Here is a 21,432-nt window from a genome sequence, read left to right on the forward strand (position 1 = left end):
TAACATTCCCAACTTGCAATCTTCCTTCAATGTTGTATTATAATGGCTTCCATTCATACATTCAACAACACCATTAGTTGGACTTTAAAAATGGAATCAAGCAATTACCAATATTATTTATGTGACTCCTAATTGTAGCAGATTAAGACAATTCATTAGTGACTACACCACGACTCCTGTAGCTTCTATCAACTTCGGGTTACTCAACAAGTATTTTCCAATTCAAACCCTCATATTTTTGTGAATACCATATCAAGTTTATATTGCAGAAACTAACTAATTTTTACCTTTCCTCCAATACAAAAACTCCCAGGCTCTATCTTTCAACAGTGTAGGAATTGTTGGTTGTGAGGGATTGTGTCCTCAATGGCCAAAATCTCCAGAAGCAACTTCCAAAATCACCAATACCAAAAGAACCATTTCCCAAGTTGTCCCAATTTGTATTTAATGCCTTCATTTATAGCTCTCATTGGGCTCATTTCCCAAGACATTGTGAATGTGGGATAAATAATTCTTCTTTTTTAAAATATCACTTTTTTCTTAAGTGAATAAAGTGTACCTTTTAAAATAAAGTGACTTTATAAATAAATGTACTTTAATTTAATAGTCACTTTATTAATTTAAACTCCCTTTTTCCTCTGAAAAATGACCCTTTCAATAATATAATAATATTTTGACACTTTAAGGTCATTGTTTTATGCGCCCAAGATTTAAAACTTTTCGCCTCGGTTATAACAAGTTATAACACTAAGGTTGGAATTAAATATTTTAATTAAATTTAAGCAACCTTAGTAAAATAATTAGAACAACTCATTAATGCACCAAATTTGTGAAAAATTGTTAGAACACATTGAAGTCAAGTTCCGATTGCACCGAAGTGATCTTGATGACGAATAATAGCAAATGAGGTTGATTTAGCGATTTATTAAAAATAGACAGCTTCTCCAAGATTCTTGGTGACTAATCCAGAGCCCAGAAATCGCTCTGAAAAGTGGCATATAACTCCACTAAACCAACTGAGCTCATCAGAAATATCAGATTACTCATCTGAACAAATTGACGTCAACGCAAAGTGTCAGCTACTAGAGCTTGCTAGAGAACCTGAAAAATTGGGGACATTACAATTAAATTCATAAAAAAACCTAATTTATTATTCTAAATTTAACTTGTGAGTTGCATAATTTTCAAGTGTGTTTTCAAATTTGATTATTATGACATGTCATGTTATTATTATTTTTTAAATTCATAAATCACGTTGTTTAATTTCTTGGTTAATCAATCATTTTTATAAGAAAAAATGTATTGCGTAGTCATAGTTTTCAATTTTGGCATTCAAATATTCCTCGTTTGTGCATGAGTTTTGTTACCATTATCCCTACATACAATGTTCTAGTGAGAATAAGCTATAGACTTAAGGCTTCCCAAGGTTTAAACAGTAAGGATATGGGGCCTCGGTTGGATCACTTGTTCCATGAGATTGTTAGGGTTTCCTCTAATCCAACAAATGACATCATTTATCCCCATTATCCTCATCCTTCTCATGGTGTGGATGAATCTCTAACTATGGTTACTATTGACCAATTAGAGAAGATTTACAGTGAATTTAAAAATCTTCAACAATGGATGAGTCAACATTACTCAGAAAGTGAGGCAATCACTTTGCTTGTAGAATTAATAAGAATGGTGCAAAGTGATAAAATTGGTGTTGATTTGTTGTGTGGCCTTGCTCATATTGTTGACACTAATATCGTGCCAATAAAAAGTTGTGTTGAAGTCATTGGTTACTCTCAACCCACTAGTCAATTCAATCGTTCCACTCCTATGCCTGCATCGTTGCCTAATGTGCCTACATTTACATATTCTATCATGACTACTTCCATGCAAAATGTTAATTCTACCCATGTTAGTCATGGCGATAATCCTATTAATCAATATTCTTACATATTCCCTTTTGTGAGTCTTCCATTTTTTTCACAACCATCTCCCTTTCCAACATACCACAACGTTCCACCTCCTTATTCTCAACCTCCACCTACATATAACAATGTTACTACATCACAATCCAACACGTCCAATTTCAATGCATCCACCAAAGCAACCATCAATAACCTATCCCAAACTCTTACAACCCTACAACATCAATTGGCTTCCATTGCTCAATCCAAGTTCAATGTCCCCACATTTTATGTAGCAAGCCCACTATCTGATGATATTGTTCATGTGGTTCCCCCTAAACATATGAAAGTCCCTTAATAGGATTTGTATAATGGAAAATGTGACCCCTTGAATCATGTGAAGACATTTCAAACTTTGTGTAGTGATTTGGCTCATGACGAAAGACTTTATGACTAAATTGTTTACTAGAACCTTTAGAGATAAATCTTTGTAGTGGTATTGTTCTTTGTCTCCTTATTTTATTACCTCTTTCCAAGAATTGGCTAATTCTTTCATTCAACAATTTCAAAATAATTTATTTCCCTTTCCCATAGTTTCCGCCCCTTATAATCATAATAGTAGGGCCCTTGGAATAGTAGGGGCCCACCCTGCTTCCCCAAGTATAGTTTCACACTCAAACTATAGAGAAGGGTTAGAATATGCTAGATTAAGGTCTATGATTAATCCGTTCATGCGAGTAATTAATCAACTCGCAAGAATAGTTCATTAATTAGTTCATTAATGCACCTTTATTAATTACTTCATTAATATGACAAATTAATCAACTTGCTAAGAAAAAGTGACTAATTTTATTGGTAGATATAAACATTTTCATTCTCAAATTACTTATCAAGTTATTGATCATAATGGTCAAAGAAATTTTATTGCTAAATTTAAAAAAGGCATTAGAGATAAGCTTCTATTTTTTGAGCTTATTTTCTTTATGCAATCATGTGCAATACTTCATAATTATCAACTTTAAGTGAGTCAATTTGAATTATTATTTTTAATGGCTCTGGTTGATAAGAACGAGGGTGCTCAACAATCATTTGTTAAGCTTAAACCCAACATAGGTTACATCAAGATAAATGACAACATCAACACTCAAGTGGAAACTATGGCATCAAGTGTGCCCCCCTTATCCAAATAATTTAGAAAAGAATTAACTCCTCTTTCTAAGTCTTTACATAGTAATGTAAGGGTTGATAAATGCTAATGTGTTGAAACTTCCTCCCATCAAGCCGATTGACACTTGTAAACCACTGCCACCCTACCATGATCCTAAAGCCTTTTGTCAACAACACCATCAACCTAGCCATGATACCGAGAAATGTTACATGTTGAGAAATAAATTTCAAGACTTCATTGATAATAACACTGTATCTTTAGTTGGTGTGAATGACAAAGGAAACAAGCTTGTAGCTCCTCTTAATCAAAACCTCCAAATTTTTACAATTCATTGCCTTCTCATTATACCAATGTTGTTGACTCTGAATCTCTTGTTTTTTCTCCTAACAACCTTGGTATGGAATCTAATAATGTCATGAACCTTGTTGACAAGCCTACACCTCCAAAGGACCTATGCATTACTTTTGATCCTAGTGAGACTATTGTTGCACCCGATGGACCATTACATATTATTGTGAAGATCAAATAAAAAATCTCGCAAGGGGGTGCTCATTGATCCAGTGTGTATGGTAAATGTGATTACCAAAGAACATTTTTATATTTTACAATTGCATCAAGTTAAATATGATAAATCCGATGTTGTGGTCAAGGTGTATGATGGTTTCTCTTGCCCTACTATTGGTTCTATTACTCTTCCTAGGTTGGTACGTTGGTACTAAGTGCTTAGATGTCACCTTTGCTATTATTCCTACATAGAATCAATTTCGTGTGATGTTGGGACATCCTTGACTCTCTTTCATGAAATTTATTCTTTCTACAATTCATAAATGTTTGAAATTCCCCGACAATGACACTATCATAACAATTAATCATAGCCTTTATCAACCCACAATGAAGAGTATTAATTTCACTCTTGATTAGTTTTGGCACAAACAATTCGAACCTCTTAAGCCTCAAATTGATATCTTTTAAATTTTATATTACTAAAAGTGGAAAGATGAGATGATAATGTCCTTAAGTAAGCTTAGAGACCCTATACCTATTGATATTCGTCCTCGTCATAATGGACCTGGTACCTACCCCTTATGTTCCTCCAATATATGCCTCAATGTTGCCTCCTACACCTTAAAAACAAATGCTTGGCATCTTCTATGTCTCAACCTAATGGGGTTTCTTTCGTTCCCCCCCCCCCCCCCACCCACCTTTTGAGGGAAAAAAAGAAGCCTGTGTCTATTGATCCTCAATGTTCGCAACCCTCGACTAAAACTAAAAGTAACCATTGTGCAAGAGAACGTCAACAAAAACATCATGCCGAGGCTCACGAGCTTGCTTCCCAAACTATTTCCTCCTTGAAGACACCAAATGTTGACTTGATGCCATTTGTCTAGCCTTCTCCTAACCCTAGGGAGGAAGTTCAACTCAAATCACCAATTAAAAATGCTTAGAAAAATGAAGGTTCAAGTTCTTTTTGCATTAGAGATCTTATTTTTGTTAATCTAGATGATGTTATGGATGATGGTGTTGTTCATGCTAACAACGTTGATTCCAATGTTTTTGATGATATGTATGAGCTTCTTGATGTCAATCATGATTTATCTTTACATTTTTCAAAAGCATTAACCCTAGCTCCTAATGACAAATAAAGTGACTCATCATTAGAGAATTGTCTTTGTTTGGAACTTGTAGTAGCTCCATTTGTTGTGCTTGAAGTGGCTCCTCTTGCATCTTGTCCACCATCCCTAAATGGTGTTCAACAAGATTGGGAGGCAGATGATTTGCTTGAGTAACCTCATTCATGTCGTGATTCTCTTTTGTGTGTTTGCTTGTTCGTAATGTGCTTCCCCCGTGATGTGAAACTTGACATTTTTTTGCGTCATGTTGGGTTCGCTTTAGATGATCCTTGTTACTCCATTGGTGCAAGGTAATAAGGAAACCAAATTTGTTGTGACATTCTTCTATTTGCATCTCCTTTCTTCTATATGTTGTGCCTTGTGTTGTCTACTTGGGGATGATGCAAAGCATCAAAACCTCCTTTTTGGTCTCCTCCATGTTGACTCAAAAATACACTCGTGCTCTTCTTCCATTGTGTTTGTAGTTCCACTACCTTTGGGGGATGAGATCAATTCAATACACATATTCTTCATATATATTATTTATCATAAGAGCATATTGAGCCCAGAGTCAGTGGATTCCTTATGTGCTTTTTCCTACATTTTTTGTGACCATTATCCTTTGATTTGTCCTTTCTTGGGGGAATCTTCTTTTGGATGCATGGTACCTTAAAGTAATTTATCTTGAGAAGGTGTTTGTAGTCGCTCTAACATGGGGGCATACACTCCGCTCAATGTTACACTTTTTGCACATACCATGACATGTTTTTGATACTTAAGTTACTTTGCAAACTAATCCTTTTGCTTTGTAATTAGGTCTTTTTCTTTTTCATGACTGACTCATAATAAGCGAATCTTACTAGGATAGTACAACCATGTTTTATTTCTTCTCCTTTCTTATGTCGTCCCTTTTATCTCAATGTTAGAGTAATAAGATCCTTTATTCCCTGGGTGCTTAATGCTTCTTGTCTATTTGATATCTTGGTGAAAGTTTATAATGCAACTTTATACTCTACCATGAGTATGCTTAGTCTCATATTCGCACTAAAGTTGGGGCTAAATATAATAGCTTAAATTGTACTCACTTACAATTTTGTCCTCACCTAGGCCTCACTTTGGTGTTCTGTCTTCTGATGCTTGATTACTATAATGATTCTGCTCACACCCTCTATCAATCTTACTTTTTCATCATTTAGATTCTTCTCCCCTCTTGTTGAGTCCTGGTTTTTCAAGACCAGGGCATTAGGCACCCTGGTCCTCCTAATCAAGACCCATTTTTTTGGCCCTGCAATTGTCATTTTATTTGAGCAGGAAATTTGATCTTATGTCAACCTACTCCAAAAATTTAATTTGTTTTCAAGCAGTCAAGTATAAAAGTAGGTCTACCCCTCTCATTTGAAACCTAATTAATCACCTAATCAAAATTAAAATCTCAATTACACTTTGGCGAAATTCAATTCAAGTGAGCAAGCAATCAATCATTCATTAAGCATTATAGAAGTGAAGTCAAGTTCAAGTGTTGAAGATGGCATCGTTAATCAATGTTTTATGAAGACATCCTACTTGAAACTCTAAAACCTTTGTGTGAAGGTCAAGAAAAAATTCATCAAGGTATTCACTATTGTTTCAAGCATTTCAACCTTTCCCTCAAAAAGAAAGTATTTTATTAGTCTTTTCATTGCATTTATCAATTCAATTTCATGGTTAATTCCAAAATTGGGGTTTGACCTAAGGAAAACCCCTATTCCCAACATATTTACCTTTCTTTGTGTGTGTAGGAAATAGGTGCAGGAGTTGTACTCAGGAATTCTGATAGTATCAATAATGACAAATAGGTTCAACTTTCGACAGCGAAAAATTCGAAGGACCAAGGTGGATCTTTGCACACTGCACGCTACTTGGCCCTAAAAAATTAGGTTGAACTTCTAAGAATAGGTTCTAAACATATTCTTTATCCCAAATCTCAGTTTGTAGCTCTATGGGACATTTGTAGCAGTCTGTTTTCAACAATTTACTTCAACTATTCATACGTTTACTCTAATTTCACAATTGCATTCCAAATTCAACTAAGAAAAAGGATAACTTGTAATAACCAATGAATCCAATTAGAATATCAACCCTTCCCTCAGTTGGATTGAGGCTAGATCTATTGAGTTCACTGCTCTTTCAATGTAGTCGTGTTAATTGGGTAATTTAGTGGATTTGCTTGGTGAAACCCTCTCAACATCATAATAAGCACTCCATTTCATAGTCCAAATAGTTGATGTATCTCCATGCGACTAGGACACCAATACTCATCCAACACAAACACCTTCTCTCTACACATGAGCACAAGGTAAAGGAACAAAACCTTTGATACAATGCAGCTTGTCGCGTTGTTTCAAAGAAGATAAGACGAACAGATACAAAGTTGCCCCAAGATGGGAATGATATGCCCCCTCGAGAGATTGGATGAAAATGTCTGGAACTGACACGGGAGACTAGGGCTAGGGTAGTCTATAAGATAGAATAGGAGGGAAAACATCCTCATTTTCATCCACACACCTAAGAGATCAGAGTGCAGAGAGAGCAAAGAGAAGTCAATAGTCAACATTGATGGCATTGGTGCATAGATTCGATCGCATTCGCTGATATCAGAGGCCAACAGATGCAGGAGAGTCGGTGAGTACCGCAGAACCTCCTTGTACTTTGTTGCATTAATTGTTGTCATAAATCAATGTCAGGTAATGTAATAAATGTGCTCTAGGTAGGTCTAGAAAAATGTCAAGTGGGGTAAAAATGGTAAGGTGCCTCTCATTGGTGCCAGGCGCGGTTGGGTAGGCTAGGCGCGTCTGCGTTGGTGCCAGGTGCGTTTGCGTCATGAATGCACGTTTATGTCTTCAAGGCCAAATTAACAGTTTTTTGATAAATATACATTGTCGATTGGACAAGCTGCTGAGAGGATACACTCAAGCAAGTCCTCTAGGGAAGACTAGGGTAGCAAATAGGGCTAGGATTGACAATTCTATGATAGAACATACGTTGCCAATCAAGAAACTACTCAAGAGGATACACTCAAGTAGAGCCCTAGAATAGGATAGATCGAGGCACTTTGTGATGAATAGGGAGTACCAAAAAAATTGACAATTATGTGATAGAACATACGTTGCCAATTAGGTTAGGCTGAAATTGATAATTCTATGATAGAACATACATTGTCAATCAGGAAACTACTCAAGAGGATACACTAAAGTAGGTGTCCTAAAAGATAGGATCAAAGCAACACTTTGTGATGAACAGGGAGTACCACTATGATAAAAAGCAGCAATTTGTGATGAACAGGGAGTACTACTAGGATAGAGTGTCATATGATAGATATAAGTACTAGGACAAAAAGCAACACTTTATGATGAATAGGGAATGCCACTAGGATTGACACAGTTGATTTGCTTCACTGCAGGAGGACCTACCGATGCTGGAGTCACGGGAGAGATTCCCTTTGACTCAGAGTTTATGACCAAAGCTAACACTTGAGGATAAAGCAACAATAGAGGCTATGGGACTGCGATACATTATGTATGTGCTTGAGTTTCAGGTGAACATGGGATTGTTGACTGCATTAACTAAGAGATGGCACTTAGAGACTCGCACATTTCATTTGTCGATGGGTGAGATGACACTCACCTTAGATGATGTGTACAGGATACTATAGATACTGATCATTGGGGAGTTAGTTCCTTACGATCGAGAGGGAGATCGAGATGCACTAAGATGAGTGTTTCAGGATCCAGGTCTGGAGATGAGGGTTGGACATGTGGCATGGGACACCATGACAACTACAGGATTGGTTCTATCAGCAGTGCTAGCAGGAGTGATAAGTGGGTTCCTATGTCCGGACAGGGCGACACAAGGGTTGGTTGTGGGATGGGGGAGGACTCTGGAGACATTGATGATTGAGCACACCAGGTTTGCATGGGGGTCGTGTCTGTTGGCACACGTGTATTATGAGTTGCATCAGTTTGTATATCATGGATCAACGGGATTGGGGTGCAGAGTGACATTGCTATAGGTATGGGCATATGAGCATCTGTCGGTTACACGTCCGATACACTTCAGGGGTAGAGGACATGGCATAGCTATGTGCATCAGTATGGTATGATTACTTATCAGCCACAGATTGGGAGGTTAAAGTATTGGCGCAGGGTTATCGATGAGATAGACAGTGTGGTATAGAGGTTGTACTTAGACTGTGAGGAGTGGGAGGATGATGTAGTGGAGATGCCATATGCATTCAAGAGAAGGTATCTGATAGGGAGGACACCATATGTGATTGAGAGGCAGTTGATAGACATGGTATGCAGGCAGTTCGACAGGATACATCGGATGCCACGGGGTTCAGGGATGTATGCACGAACAATGAGGGATCGAGTGCATTTGGGGCCATTATTGTTGTATGGTCAGGCTGTGACACAGTTGTAGGAGATGCTTCCCATGCCTTGGGACATATGGGCAGATGTGGAGGATGCAGGGATGGATGCAGAGTACACTGCATATTGGGGAGAGAATATGTTTCCACGACTGATGGATCCAGAGGAGGCGATAGAGGGAGACGGTGGAGATGGTGGAGATGATAGTGGAGATGGTGGAGGCAGAGGTCGACGACAGAGGCAAAGTGCAGTGGTAGAGAGGAGGGTGGCTTAGAGGAGAGACAGATGCATGTAGTGAGGGGTAGAGGTGGATTTATCGTTACAGGTGCCAACAACACAAGTTCCCAGACAGGTACAGGCTCCTAGACAGGATAGGGACGGGGACAGGGATAGGAGCAGCCACAAGAGTAGCCACAAGGACAGGGTGAGGAGGGAGAGGAGGAGGATGAGCTACTATCCTTGAGGGAGATCTGCCAGGGACAGGTAGATGAGATCCAGGATCTGGAGAGGGAGACAACTAAGCTCAAGAGACAGCTGAGGGACAATGAGCGAGAGAGGGATTAGGCTATTCAACGCTATATAGAGGCTGAGACAACACTGAGGGCAGGGAGGCAGGCATCAGAGGACACAGGGGACGGATACACCTATGTTTTGCGGGCAGGGGAGGAGATAGGCTACTAGAGAGACCTATATTACGGAGTGGTGCCATTAGGTCAGCGGGCTAGGAGCTTCCGTAGACCATCATGGACTGCGACGACCATTGGAGGTAGAGACAGGAGACAAGCGTCTAGCGGTGGGGTTATGGGTCCTCCACCACCACCAGATAGAGGGGATAGGAGAGATGATCTTGGGGCGGGTCCTTCCAGGCTCAGACTCCATCGAGGCCAGCTGGCTCCGAGGGAGGGAGTTCATCATAGCCTTAGAGGGCTCCCTATGTATCAGTTTTGTACCATTTTGTATGATGACACCTTCGGGTGATTGTAGCCATATGATTTTGACATCATTGTATCATGACACTTATATATATATATATATATATATATATATATATATATATGGATGCAAATATGTACATGATGAAATGCAATATTTTTGTTCTTTTTTATGTTTTAATACGTTATGCAAATGCAAATGTGAATGTATGAAATGTAGATGAATATGATAATGCAAATAACTATTTACAGGATGAGAATGTAAAATGTGCTAACATGTGTTGTGTGCAGGATGTGATGTAATTGTGATATCTATATGTATGTATGAAATGCTAAAATGTGGTAATGCAGGTGCAAACTACATGAAATGCAAATATTTTTTGGCATGTCATTATACTCAGTCATATGATAGCAGGCTACACGGACTCAAGAAGGACGATGGAGGTCAATCAAGAAAGGGGGATGGAAGATAGAAGGTATGGAAGTGAAAGAGCTTCTTGTGCTATTATTATCATTGAGATTTATTATGGAAAAATAGGTTATGACAATCCAGATATATGTTCGTCCCTAAAAGTCATTGTACCCGTTTGCATGGAGATCAGATAGTCGCAAACAAAGAATGCCCCAGTTCATACTAGACTCACTATGTCCTCATATCCTTGGACAAGTCAAAGCATTACTAAGAGACAATCCACAGACAACAAAGAAAAATAGGTGACGATACCCCATCCTCGTCTTTCTAGTAAAAGACATCTTGGAGATAGAATCTCTAGTCAAAGACATCCCGAAAAAGCTAAAAGACATGTCACCAAAAGATGAAATCAAAAGAAAACAAAGAATCGACACCAACATCCACTGCAGTCCTCAAGTTTAGTGTCTCTTGTCACTTGTATAAGTCGATTTGATTGTGGTCACAATGTTTACTTTCACAAAAGGATAGATAGCACTAAACCATAATGTTGTCTGAGTCTTTTGAAAGATTTGATTTGTTGAAGCCCACTGTTGCTTGCGTCTCATCTAAAACTGATTGAATCCATGAAACTGATACTTTATTGCGGATTCGTGATGCAAGTGTTGCTTTATTATGGATTGTGTGTGGATAGACAAAAGAAAAGTGGAAGAAACTGTACTCCTCGAAAAGTGTGATGCTCTTAGTTCCACACCCATCACTAGACTTAGGATTCGCCTTAGCCACAGATAGGAGCTAATTTATTATGGATGGAAAGGGGTGAAAAGGAGGGATTATTATGAATGGCTAACCAATCTTGGGTAGATCAATAACAAGCCATGATGGGAATGTGTAAACTTTATTATGGGTGAAGAGGTTGTGAGTGTGTGTAAAGTGAAAGGATGAAATTGAATCCTGAAGGAGGGAGGAGCAGTGTCTCTACGCATGGCGCCAGTGACCCGGTTTTCACCATGGTACTTGCCCAAGGCGCCACCGAAGTGGTTTTCACTGTTGGATGAAATGTTTTTCTTTACTTTTTTCATTTTTCATTTTTTTTGTGTCAGAAGGTGCCTATTTGCCAGGTTTTCGCCAAGTAACGATTTTTTATGTTTATGATTTTTTTTTGTATTTTTGATTTTTTTATTTTTTTGTATTTTTGAATTTAGGATATTCTGAAGAGCTATGTGTAAAACTTGCGAAGGTGCATGCTATTGATAGGATCTTCCAAAGGTTCTCCCTCTCGAGTTGAGAGCTGATATGTATCGGATCCATAGGCTGTTGTAATGATGTAAGGACCAAGCCAATTTGGTTCGAACTTGTCCTTCTTCTGTTTGTCTTGTTGATTCTTAGGATTTTCTCTTAGAATTAAGTCACCCACCTCAAATGTGCGAGGCTTTACCTTATGATTGTAGTTGCATTGTTCCTTGACTGAATGATATGTAGCTCGAGTGACTATTTTCCTTGATGAATGAACTGAGATATAATTACTAGCGTGTGGACTACACAGGCCCGTATGCGTGTGACCTAAAGAAGTTTGGGCATCCCCGATAACAAAGTCCTTCAAGGAAGTTACATTAAAGGTTCATGATGTATCGCCAAAAGGGAAAGAATGTGCAAAACAAGTGGATGAGTGATAAAGTCTTATGATTGCGAAAAGAAGTGAAAGTAGCATGACATGATGGAGACTTAGGATCAACAAGTATGCTTTATGACTTAAAATTCTATAACTTTTGCCCCCAGTTATTTTGATATTAGGGGAGATCATCTCTTGCTCTTTTTCTTTCATAGGATTTTGGTCCTCGACTTTGATTTTTTCAAAGTCCAATAGCTTTTGATTTTGATTTGAACTAAAGGACTTCTCTTTATTTTTTACTTTTAGAGTTTTCTTTTCAAAGCTTAATTTTTCATCCCCAATGAGTAAGGGCTTTTCTGATTCTTGTTTTATCCAATTCTAGGAGAGGAGTGGAAATGGGATGAGAGGATGATATGGTAAAGCTATGTAAGTTCTCAAAAGGGCTGGCGATATGCTCAATAGATTCTTCGTTGGAACCACTCTTAGGACTATTGATATCAAGAGATGCTTGCACCACTAGAGGAGATTTGCATTCAGACTTAGTAGCCACAAAACTAGGTGGTTCACACCCAATTCCTTGGCATTGCAAATTATTTGTAGGTTGTTCTTGTCGACTGAATGTGTTAGGAGATAGTGGGAGTTGATCAACATGAAAGATATACTCACCACATCCCAGGTCTTTAACCTTGAACTTTTCTTTGATCTCTGTTCGCTTTGATGTAGAAGCTTCTAAGGATTCTGGATCCACATATGTTGATGAAGGAACAACTTCTTTGTTGACTGGGATTGTTATTTATGATCTTGACCATAGGTTGTTGCAATGTATGAATGGATTTGGATCAACTTTGATGGTTACTTCAACTCCATTATGAGGAAACTTGATACATCGATGATATGTTGAGGGAATAACTCTCATTTCATGAATCCATGGGCATCCCAAGAGTATGTTTTATGTGAGATCTAGATCAAGGACTTGACAAACCACATCCTTCGTAACTATCCCTACTTTGAGAGGTAAGGTGATTGTGCCCTCGGATGAGCGCTCTTCATCATCATATGCCTTAATGGTGATTGCATGTGTAGAATTCATAACCCTTTCAAAATATCCCAATTGCTTAAGAGTATTCAATGTACAAATGTTGAGACCTTCTCCTCCATCTATCAAGACTCATTTTATTCGGTTTTTATGGAGAAAGGCTTTGATATGTAGAGGTGCATTACGAGGCTGGGTTATGGATGCATCATCGGCTTCAGTGAATGTAAGAGAATGTGGAATGGAAAGGTATCCCACCATGGCTTGAAACTGGTCCATGTTCAGATTAGTGGGGACAAAAGTTTCTCTCAAAGTTTTATCAAGGACGACTTTATGTGCGGCGGATATGTGTAAAAGCTCAAGGATGGAGATAAGCACGAGTGTCTTCCCTAACCGTTCTACTAGGTCATACTCAGGTTTAGTTGATGAGGAAGCGGTGGTTTTAGCTAAAGCACCTTGAAAAGTGACCTTACCTCATCGAGTTGTGATATTACATTCAGAGGTAGATTCAAAAGAAGGTCCAATGCCTTTTAGGACAACTTTGGCTATTTGGGTAGAAATTTCAGGCTTTTTGTCCTTTATGATAATGGTATAGACACAATTGTCCATCGAAATGTGATTAATAGTTGAATCATAGTTATAGGATGCTCTGGTGTAGTTGGTTTGCTCCTCTGTGGCTTTGGATTTTCCCTTGTCATGTTTAGGGAATGACTCCTTAAACATGTCATGTTCTTGATTGGATGAAAGTCCTTCGATCTCAATGTCACCTCTATCAATAAGATCTTGTATGATGTTCTTCAAGCGATGACAGTTTCCTGTTTTATGTCCTTTGCTCTTGTGAAATTCACAATACTCATCATCATTCCACCAATTTGGTTTGACCTTTGGTTCGTATGGAGGATTGTCAGAAATTGTTATTATCTTGTTTGCCACTAGCTTCCTGAAAGCTGATTCGAGTGGTTCTCCCAATGGGGTGTATTTCCTTCGTGGTTTTGCAGTTGTTTGAATATTCACTTGGTTATTTGTAGAACTTGATCCAGAAAAAATGATTTTGGGTCGCACTTTATTAACATCAACAACACCATCATTAATTGTGTTATTGTTCTTGTTCCAAAATCCTGGCTTGTCTTAATTACTCCTTGTTCATGTAGGACCTTCTCTGTTGCTAAGCCTTTTTCAATGACATCCTTGAAAGTGGACAAGCAAGCTTTCCTTAGATCATAACCAATTTCTATGCGGACATTCTGGGTGAACATCTCTACCATTTGTTTTTGTGGAATTTCACAAGAGCATTTGCTGGCTAGATTTCTCCATCTTTGTAAAAATGATGAAAAAGATTCTTCATCCTTTTGCTTGGTGTTGCACAGAGTGGTGACTGATATATATGTCTCTATGTTGTATGAGAAATGTTGGATAAAAGCCTCTACTAAATCACCCCATGACTTAATTCCAGGTGGGAGTTGGGAGAACCATTCCATAGCTTGATCACCTAAGCTCTATGGGAATAATCTCATCAAATATGTCTCTTCTGGTGCTACCTCAATGCAAGTTGTGAAAAACTGTCTTATATGTGCCTTAGGATCCCCTTTTCCTCTATACTTATCAAACTTAGGTGTCATGAAATGTGTAGGAAAAGGACAGGGACATATGTCTCTCATTGTGTAAGTTGGCTTTGGTGTATTTATGTCCTCCATTTTCTTTTGTAAATCCTTTATTTGTTGTTCCAAATTGTTCTTAGGTGGAGATCGACTTCTTGGATCATATCCCATGCCTGAACTACCAGGTGGAGGAGGAGCATGTTGCATATATGGATGATATTGATCATATACATGTTCATATGGAGGAGGTCTAAAATGATGCTGCGTATATGGACCGCTTAGCATAGAGTCATGATGAGGAATGGAATATATGTTTTGTCCATGTATACCATACTCTATAGGCATGTCATAAATTTGTTCTAGTGTGTTGCCCCCAAATTTGACGCGGGGTTTCCTTGTGTCCAAATTTTGATCATGCCTTTGGATGTCCAATTGATTTGGTGGTTGGTTCTTAGCATTGTCATGTGATTGAGTATATTTTTTTGCATAAGACTTCCATAATGGTTTGCGAAGGTGAGTATCATATGCTTGACCATGTGTATGTGGGACCTTAGGTTTTTGAAACAAAGATGATGGTGATTCAGGCACCATATGTAGTCCTCTATTGCCTCCACTATTAGGCCTCCTTTGATCCATGTTGAGGTGAGGTTGTTGCAAAGGTTGATTTTCTATTATTTGAGACATGTCAAAATCAAGAGGAATATTGGCTCCACTTTGTGCCATTACTTGTAGAAAATATTGTCTATCTCTCCTCATTATTTTCTCAACCAATCGACTAAAACGAGGATCCACAATGGAGTCTTCCACTTCTATTGAATGTATGGAAAAGTTGTCCATATTGTCATTGTGTGTATCATTGTTGTTTGTAGTGTCCATGTTCTCAACATTTGGAATGTTTCTATAGGCATCCATGTCCGGTAATGTAGTCTGATTAGAATTGAAAAAGACATCACTGTCATACTCATAGACACTCATGTTTGCGGACTCGTGAGCCTCTTTAGTTTCTCTCCTAGGTTTTTGGGAACGGGTTTAAACCATGAGCTAGGTCTTGACCAAGATGTGTGAGACTAGATGAAAATGGAAAAGAGTATGGACGACCAGGAGTTGGATGGAATGTAAATGAATCTGAAGTGTACTTGCAATGTCCAAAGTGTAAGACCAAGTATGTATGTAGTAGAGTAGGTGTGGCTTCCAAAGAGATGATAGTTTCTCTTGATGAGGTAAGTTGACCTTGATTCTAAGTAAGACCAAATGAGACCCAAAGGTGAGAGACCTTGATGAGGGACCACTTAGCAAAATGTTGTTGTATGTATTGTGTTGACAAAGCAAGATGAGGACAAGCAAGTGACCTTTTGACTCAAGTTTAGACAAATGTGAATGTAATGCAAGATGTGAAGCAATGATGGACTTTGTGAGACCCAGAAATAGGCTAAATTCTAGATGAAAATCTAAAGAAATAACTTAGGAAGCAAAAGAATTCTGAAACTGATTGCTCTTGTTTGTTGAACTGTAAATTTTTCCAATTTGTGAAGTTGTTTTTGTGACCAAATCTGAATTTTTGACTATTTTTTGTGACAAGAGGACATAATATTGACAAGGACTCAATGTTTGCAAGTGTTTAGACTCAAAATGACTCAAAGAAAAGTGTGTTGTTTGATGTAAAAATGTTTTGCATACACTTGAAGACACAAAAGACACAATGTTATGATGTTTGGTCTTGAATGTTTGAATGTTCAAAAGAAGACAAGCACAATTGTTATGGTTGGGCAAGACAATAGTTGTTGATCCCACGTGGGGTTTCCCCCAAGGCTACGCTATTCAGAGCGGATACTTAGATGCTTGACCCCACCCTCGACACTCACTTCTCTGGGGCAACCAAGCATCAGTCCCCACGAAAACTCCTCGTGGTGAACTTTGTATCTCTACTAAGAATCATATGTGTGTGGGCCGCTCCAGAGGTCCAACCTCTTGCCCCAACAACTAGAAGGATTTTGGCTTTCTAAAACAAAAAGGTGCTAGTAAGGGCATCCGCTCGTGTGGCCATACATGCGACACTTTCAGCTCTGTAAATACAAAAGGCTCCTAGCCGGTAGGGGTTACGCCCTACAACTGATCAAACAGGTTTATGGGGAGACATAGTGTCAGTATGAACTAATTAGCACATGTTACCCATGGCTTTCACCATGGATACAGTTATTTATAGTGGTTCAGAAGAGGTGGGTTTTCTTCACTACCACTTGAGTTGTTCTCTCCTCACTAGTAGTCCTAATGACCACACGAGGAGACAGGCCCTCTAGAGATTAAACAAAAAGAGCTTATTGCTCAAGACACAAAAGACACTAGTTCAATTTTAGTGCACCAATTGAAGTGTTTGGTAATCTATGAAAATAAGACACACAATAAAGATAAAAATAAAACCCTTGTCAAGATCCTGCAACAAAGATTTGTTAATAGTTTGTAATAATACCCCTCTTGCAAGCACGCAAGTTAGGTAAATTTTAGATCCAAAAGACTTTGTGAAAAGGGGCCTTCGACAATGCGTTTTTTTGATAGATTCAAAGATCTGATTTTCCATGAGATATTTTGCATCATAAAAAAACATACTACCTATAAAATTTCAAGATATTTCCATAAATGTAAGAAAATCCAAAAAAATTGCTAATTTGCTCCAAAAATTAATTTTTTAATGAAAAATCATAAAAAAATCATAGAAAATGCAAAATTGATCCTAAAAATCTGAAATTTTTACTGGAAACTCATGATAGTCTTTCAAACCTTCATAAAAAAGTTCCTGCAAAATTTCCACGCTGTTTGTGAGATATGAGCAAAATAATGCAAAACCCTAATTTTCAAATATCTAATTTTTTAGGAATGATTTTGTATCAAATTTAAAATCACAAAGAACAGATACTATGTATAATTCTGAGAGATTTTTAAATATGTAACAAAATCCAAAAAATTCGCTAATTTTATCTCAAAATTAATTTTTTATGAAAATGCATAAAAAAATCATAGAAAATTCACATATGATCCAAAAAATCTATTTTTTTATTGAGAATTTATGATATTGTTGTTGACCTGCAAAAAAAATTTGATGTCAAAATTCAAACCAGTTTGTGAGCTCTGATCAAAATAATGAAAAACCCTAATTTTTAAAAATCCAATTTTTTAGGAAATATTTTGCATCAAAATTAAAATCACAAAGAACAGATCATGTGTATAAATCAGAGATCTTTCCAAAAATATAATAAAATCCAAAAAAATTGCTCATTTGCTCTCAAAATAATTTTTTTATGAAAATTCATAAAAAATCATAGAAAATTAAAATATGCTCCAATAGATTTGAATTTTGGTTTGAGAGCTGTTGATACTATCTTCAACCTACCAAAAACATTTTTGGTGCAAAATTTCCAATCCATTTGTGAGATCGGATCAAATCTCTCCAAGATCTTGGTTTTATGTCCAAAACCCTAGATGCACAAGGTTATTCTCCAAATTCTTTTACAAAACAACAATATAGGGTTAGAAATACCCGCAAGAAACATAAATCTAACACAAATCCATGTCCCATCGGGCGTGCCAAAATGTTTATGGTGAAAATGAAATAACAATATTGAAAGACTAAATGAATTCAACCACAAAACCGTAGCCTAACAACAACAAAGATCCACCATAACATATGAAGATTACCTAAGACAATGCAAATCAAATGAAATCACAAAGATTATACCATCACATGTCCAATAGGGTTTGGATCTCCATTCTTCCTATCTCCATTGATCTTGCTTGATATATTTGCTCTCAGATTTTATGTGTGCACAAGAGCTCAACAAAGAACGGAAATGTGGTTGCAAGTAGGCTTGATCGCATATGAAAGTTCAAAAGCTTAGTTGGGTAGAATAGCTGATTAGGGTTGATAATGAAGGAAGAATCTCCTTATATAGAAGACACTATAATAAATGGAGGGATAAGATTAAGAGGTGTAAAAGATAAATGGTCGGTTAGGATTAGAGGGTAGGTAGAAGAAATAAGAAAATAATAAAAGGGTAAGTAGTGTAGGAATTAAAAGATGAATGACATGTGTCATGGGTAGAAAAGGTTAATGAATTAATTAAATAAATAAAGATTTATTTAATTAATAGAAGAAGTGGGATCAATTAAATAAATAAAAGTATTTATTTAATTTAGGAAAGGACAATTTTGTTGGTGTAAATAATTATTCATCTTGGATATTATTACACTTACTTAAGTTTACTTAGGAAATGCATTTCATAGTAGTTTGGGTATGAGACACTTGGGTGTTTGTGCCACATTGGGATAGTGTGTGTAGGAGAAATTCCACCTTTTATGGTGTTGATCTTGTTGTTACACTCCACATTCAGTTGGTGATCCACCTCATGTGGACTATTATATTATTTCTCCTACCTACCCACACCTATTTCCTACCTACCCTTGTTTCTTATTGAGCCACATGTCATGTTTGTGTGCTCACATATCCCTAGCCTTGTCTATATAAGCAGGCTCATCTACATTGTATGTAATTGATATTATTGATCATTTTCTATTGATGAGAATATAGTTTATTCTTGTCCTATGTTGTGTCTCTATTTTGTACATTTCATTGAACTCTTGATCTTGGCAAAATCTCACAAATTTAAATAAATAAATGTATTCATTTAAATGAGAAAAGGCTTAGAAGAAGACAAATGAATTAATTAAATAAATAAAGATTTATTTAATTAATAAAAGAACTAAGCTAAAGTAATTAAATAAATAAAAATATTTATTTAATTAGACAGGACAATTTTAGGTGTCTACGCATACATATTATCAAACTCTGTGAAGATCCATAAGCATAACCAACTCCATGAAGATTCATAAACATGAGCTTTAAATGTCCAATGTAGTTTACATTAATAACATCCATGGTTTCCAATCTCACAAATTTGCCAAACAAAGTTAACTCACAAAAAAATACATTGCAACCCCATAAGTGTTTCAACAACCTTTAATTCCTTCTAAATGATTCCCACAAGCTTTTCATGGGAATAACTTGAACCGGTGACCTTCAACTCCGATACCAAATGTTAAGAAATAAATAAGTTCAATAATAAAGATTGTTAAGGTCAATCTCTATCCAATAAATTTATCAAAGGATGAAATTCAAGGCTTGGATAGCAACAAAATGGAGATTTGAAACTCATATGCAAATCTAAAAATTAAGCTGCCTTAATTGTGGAAAACCCATGATTAGATCCTTCTTTTTTATGATGCTGAAAAAACAACTTGTTAACCATGCTTAATAAACCTATCTTATGTGAACTTATAACAACAATAAATAATGATTAACATCAACACAAGATAACAACAACAAGGCATAAATCAACAACATAACATCCCCACATAACATATGATTTACATGGAGACACCCTCGAGGGAAAAAAATCCACCAAGAAAAGAGGACAAACTTGTATTAACAATAATAAAAGTGCTTACAATACAATCACTTTAATTATTCTCTTTTCTTCCACCACAGCTACATCTATGCACATGCAAACAACCTCCTTATGCCTCCCATCTGTCCTTTGTTGTTGTAGAGAAAATTACAACCAACTTTTTTGCTTAGTTATATACCTAAAAGGTTATATTTATAAAATGACAAGAGTTCGAAAACCACCAATAAAGATTCCCAAAGAAGACTCTTCATTCCTCACAACCACAACCCTTGGAATGCCTCCACGAAACTCGAAAAGACATTGATTTAGCTTCCAATATCTTCTCTCCAAAATGGACTCCTAGATTTGCAAGATAGACATTGCATTAGATGTAATAAATGACCAAAACCAAGAGAGACTTGTTGCCTCTTCCATGCTTCGACTTGGAGAATCCCAAAGGTCACTCTTTTTCCACCTTTTTAAGTCATTAAATATCTTATTCTAGACATCCATAAGTGGGCAAAACGATATTGAATAATGGTGTTCACAACCCACTTTAATTGATGCTAGTGGAATCCATCACCCCTTAGGAATGCATTACAAATTATTTTTCCAATAAATCCTAGGTGCCTTAGGACACTTCCAAAGGATGTTGGAACCGTTTCATAATATTTACAAGGTAGACGACACCTTAATCCTAACACTATTACCATACACAAATCCCAAGACCCAACACTATAAAAAGCAATAATCAATATTGGCAAAATGGAAATACAAGGATTGACATTTGTAATTATATGCAGAGTCAAATCATTAAATGACCTTCGCATTCAACCAACATTCTTCTTTGAGTGGTACTCTAAAGTGCAAAACTATCGATACACAATTCTAAGAAAAAAAGAGGAAGCTCGACTACAACAACTATCCCTCTAAAAATCAAGGTACACAACTCTAAGTCTAATCTCCCGAGCACACTTTCTTAAATTCACGATGCATGAATTTCACTTTCTCAATTTTTTGTTTTGCAGAGATCTACTCCAAGGAAAACAAACCCATCTACAAGGAGACACGATGAAATTGAACTATATTTTCTTCAAATAATTTTTAAAACAAAACTTCAATTATAATCAATACATAGATTTGACTCTCTGTAAATTTTATTTTGCAAAGATTGACTCCAATGAATGACAAAACCATTTTCAAGAGATCAACATCAACAACAAAGAAGACATCTCAATGGGCAACAATGAATGTACTTAATGTAATCAATCTCTTAAATAAATGTTTTAATATTTAAAAAAAATAAAATGAACTATTCAATTTAATTTGCAATC

Source organism: Cryptomeria japonica, chromosome 1, assembly GCF_030272615.1.
Source record: "Cryptomeria japonica chromosome 1, Sugi_1.0, whole genome shotgun sequence".
In the NCBI taxonomy this organism is placed as follows: domain Eukaryota; kingdom Viridiplantae; phylum Streptophyta; class Pinopsida; order Cupressales; family Cupressaceae; genus Cryptomeria; species Cryptomeria japonica.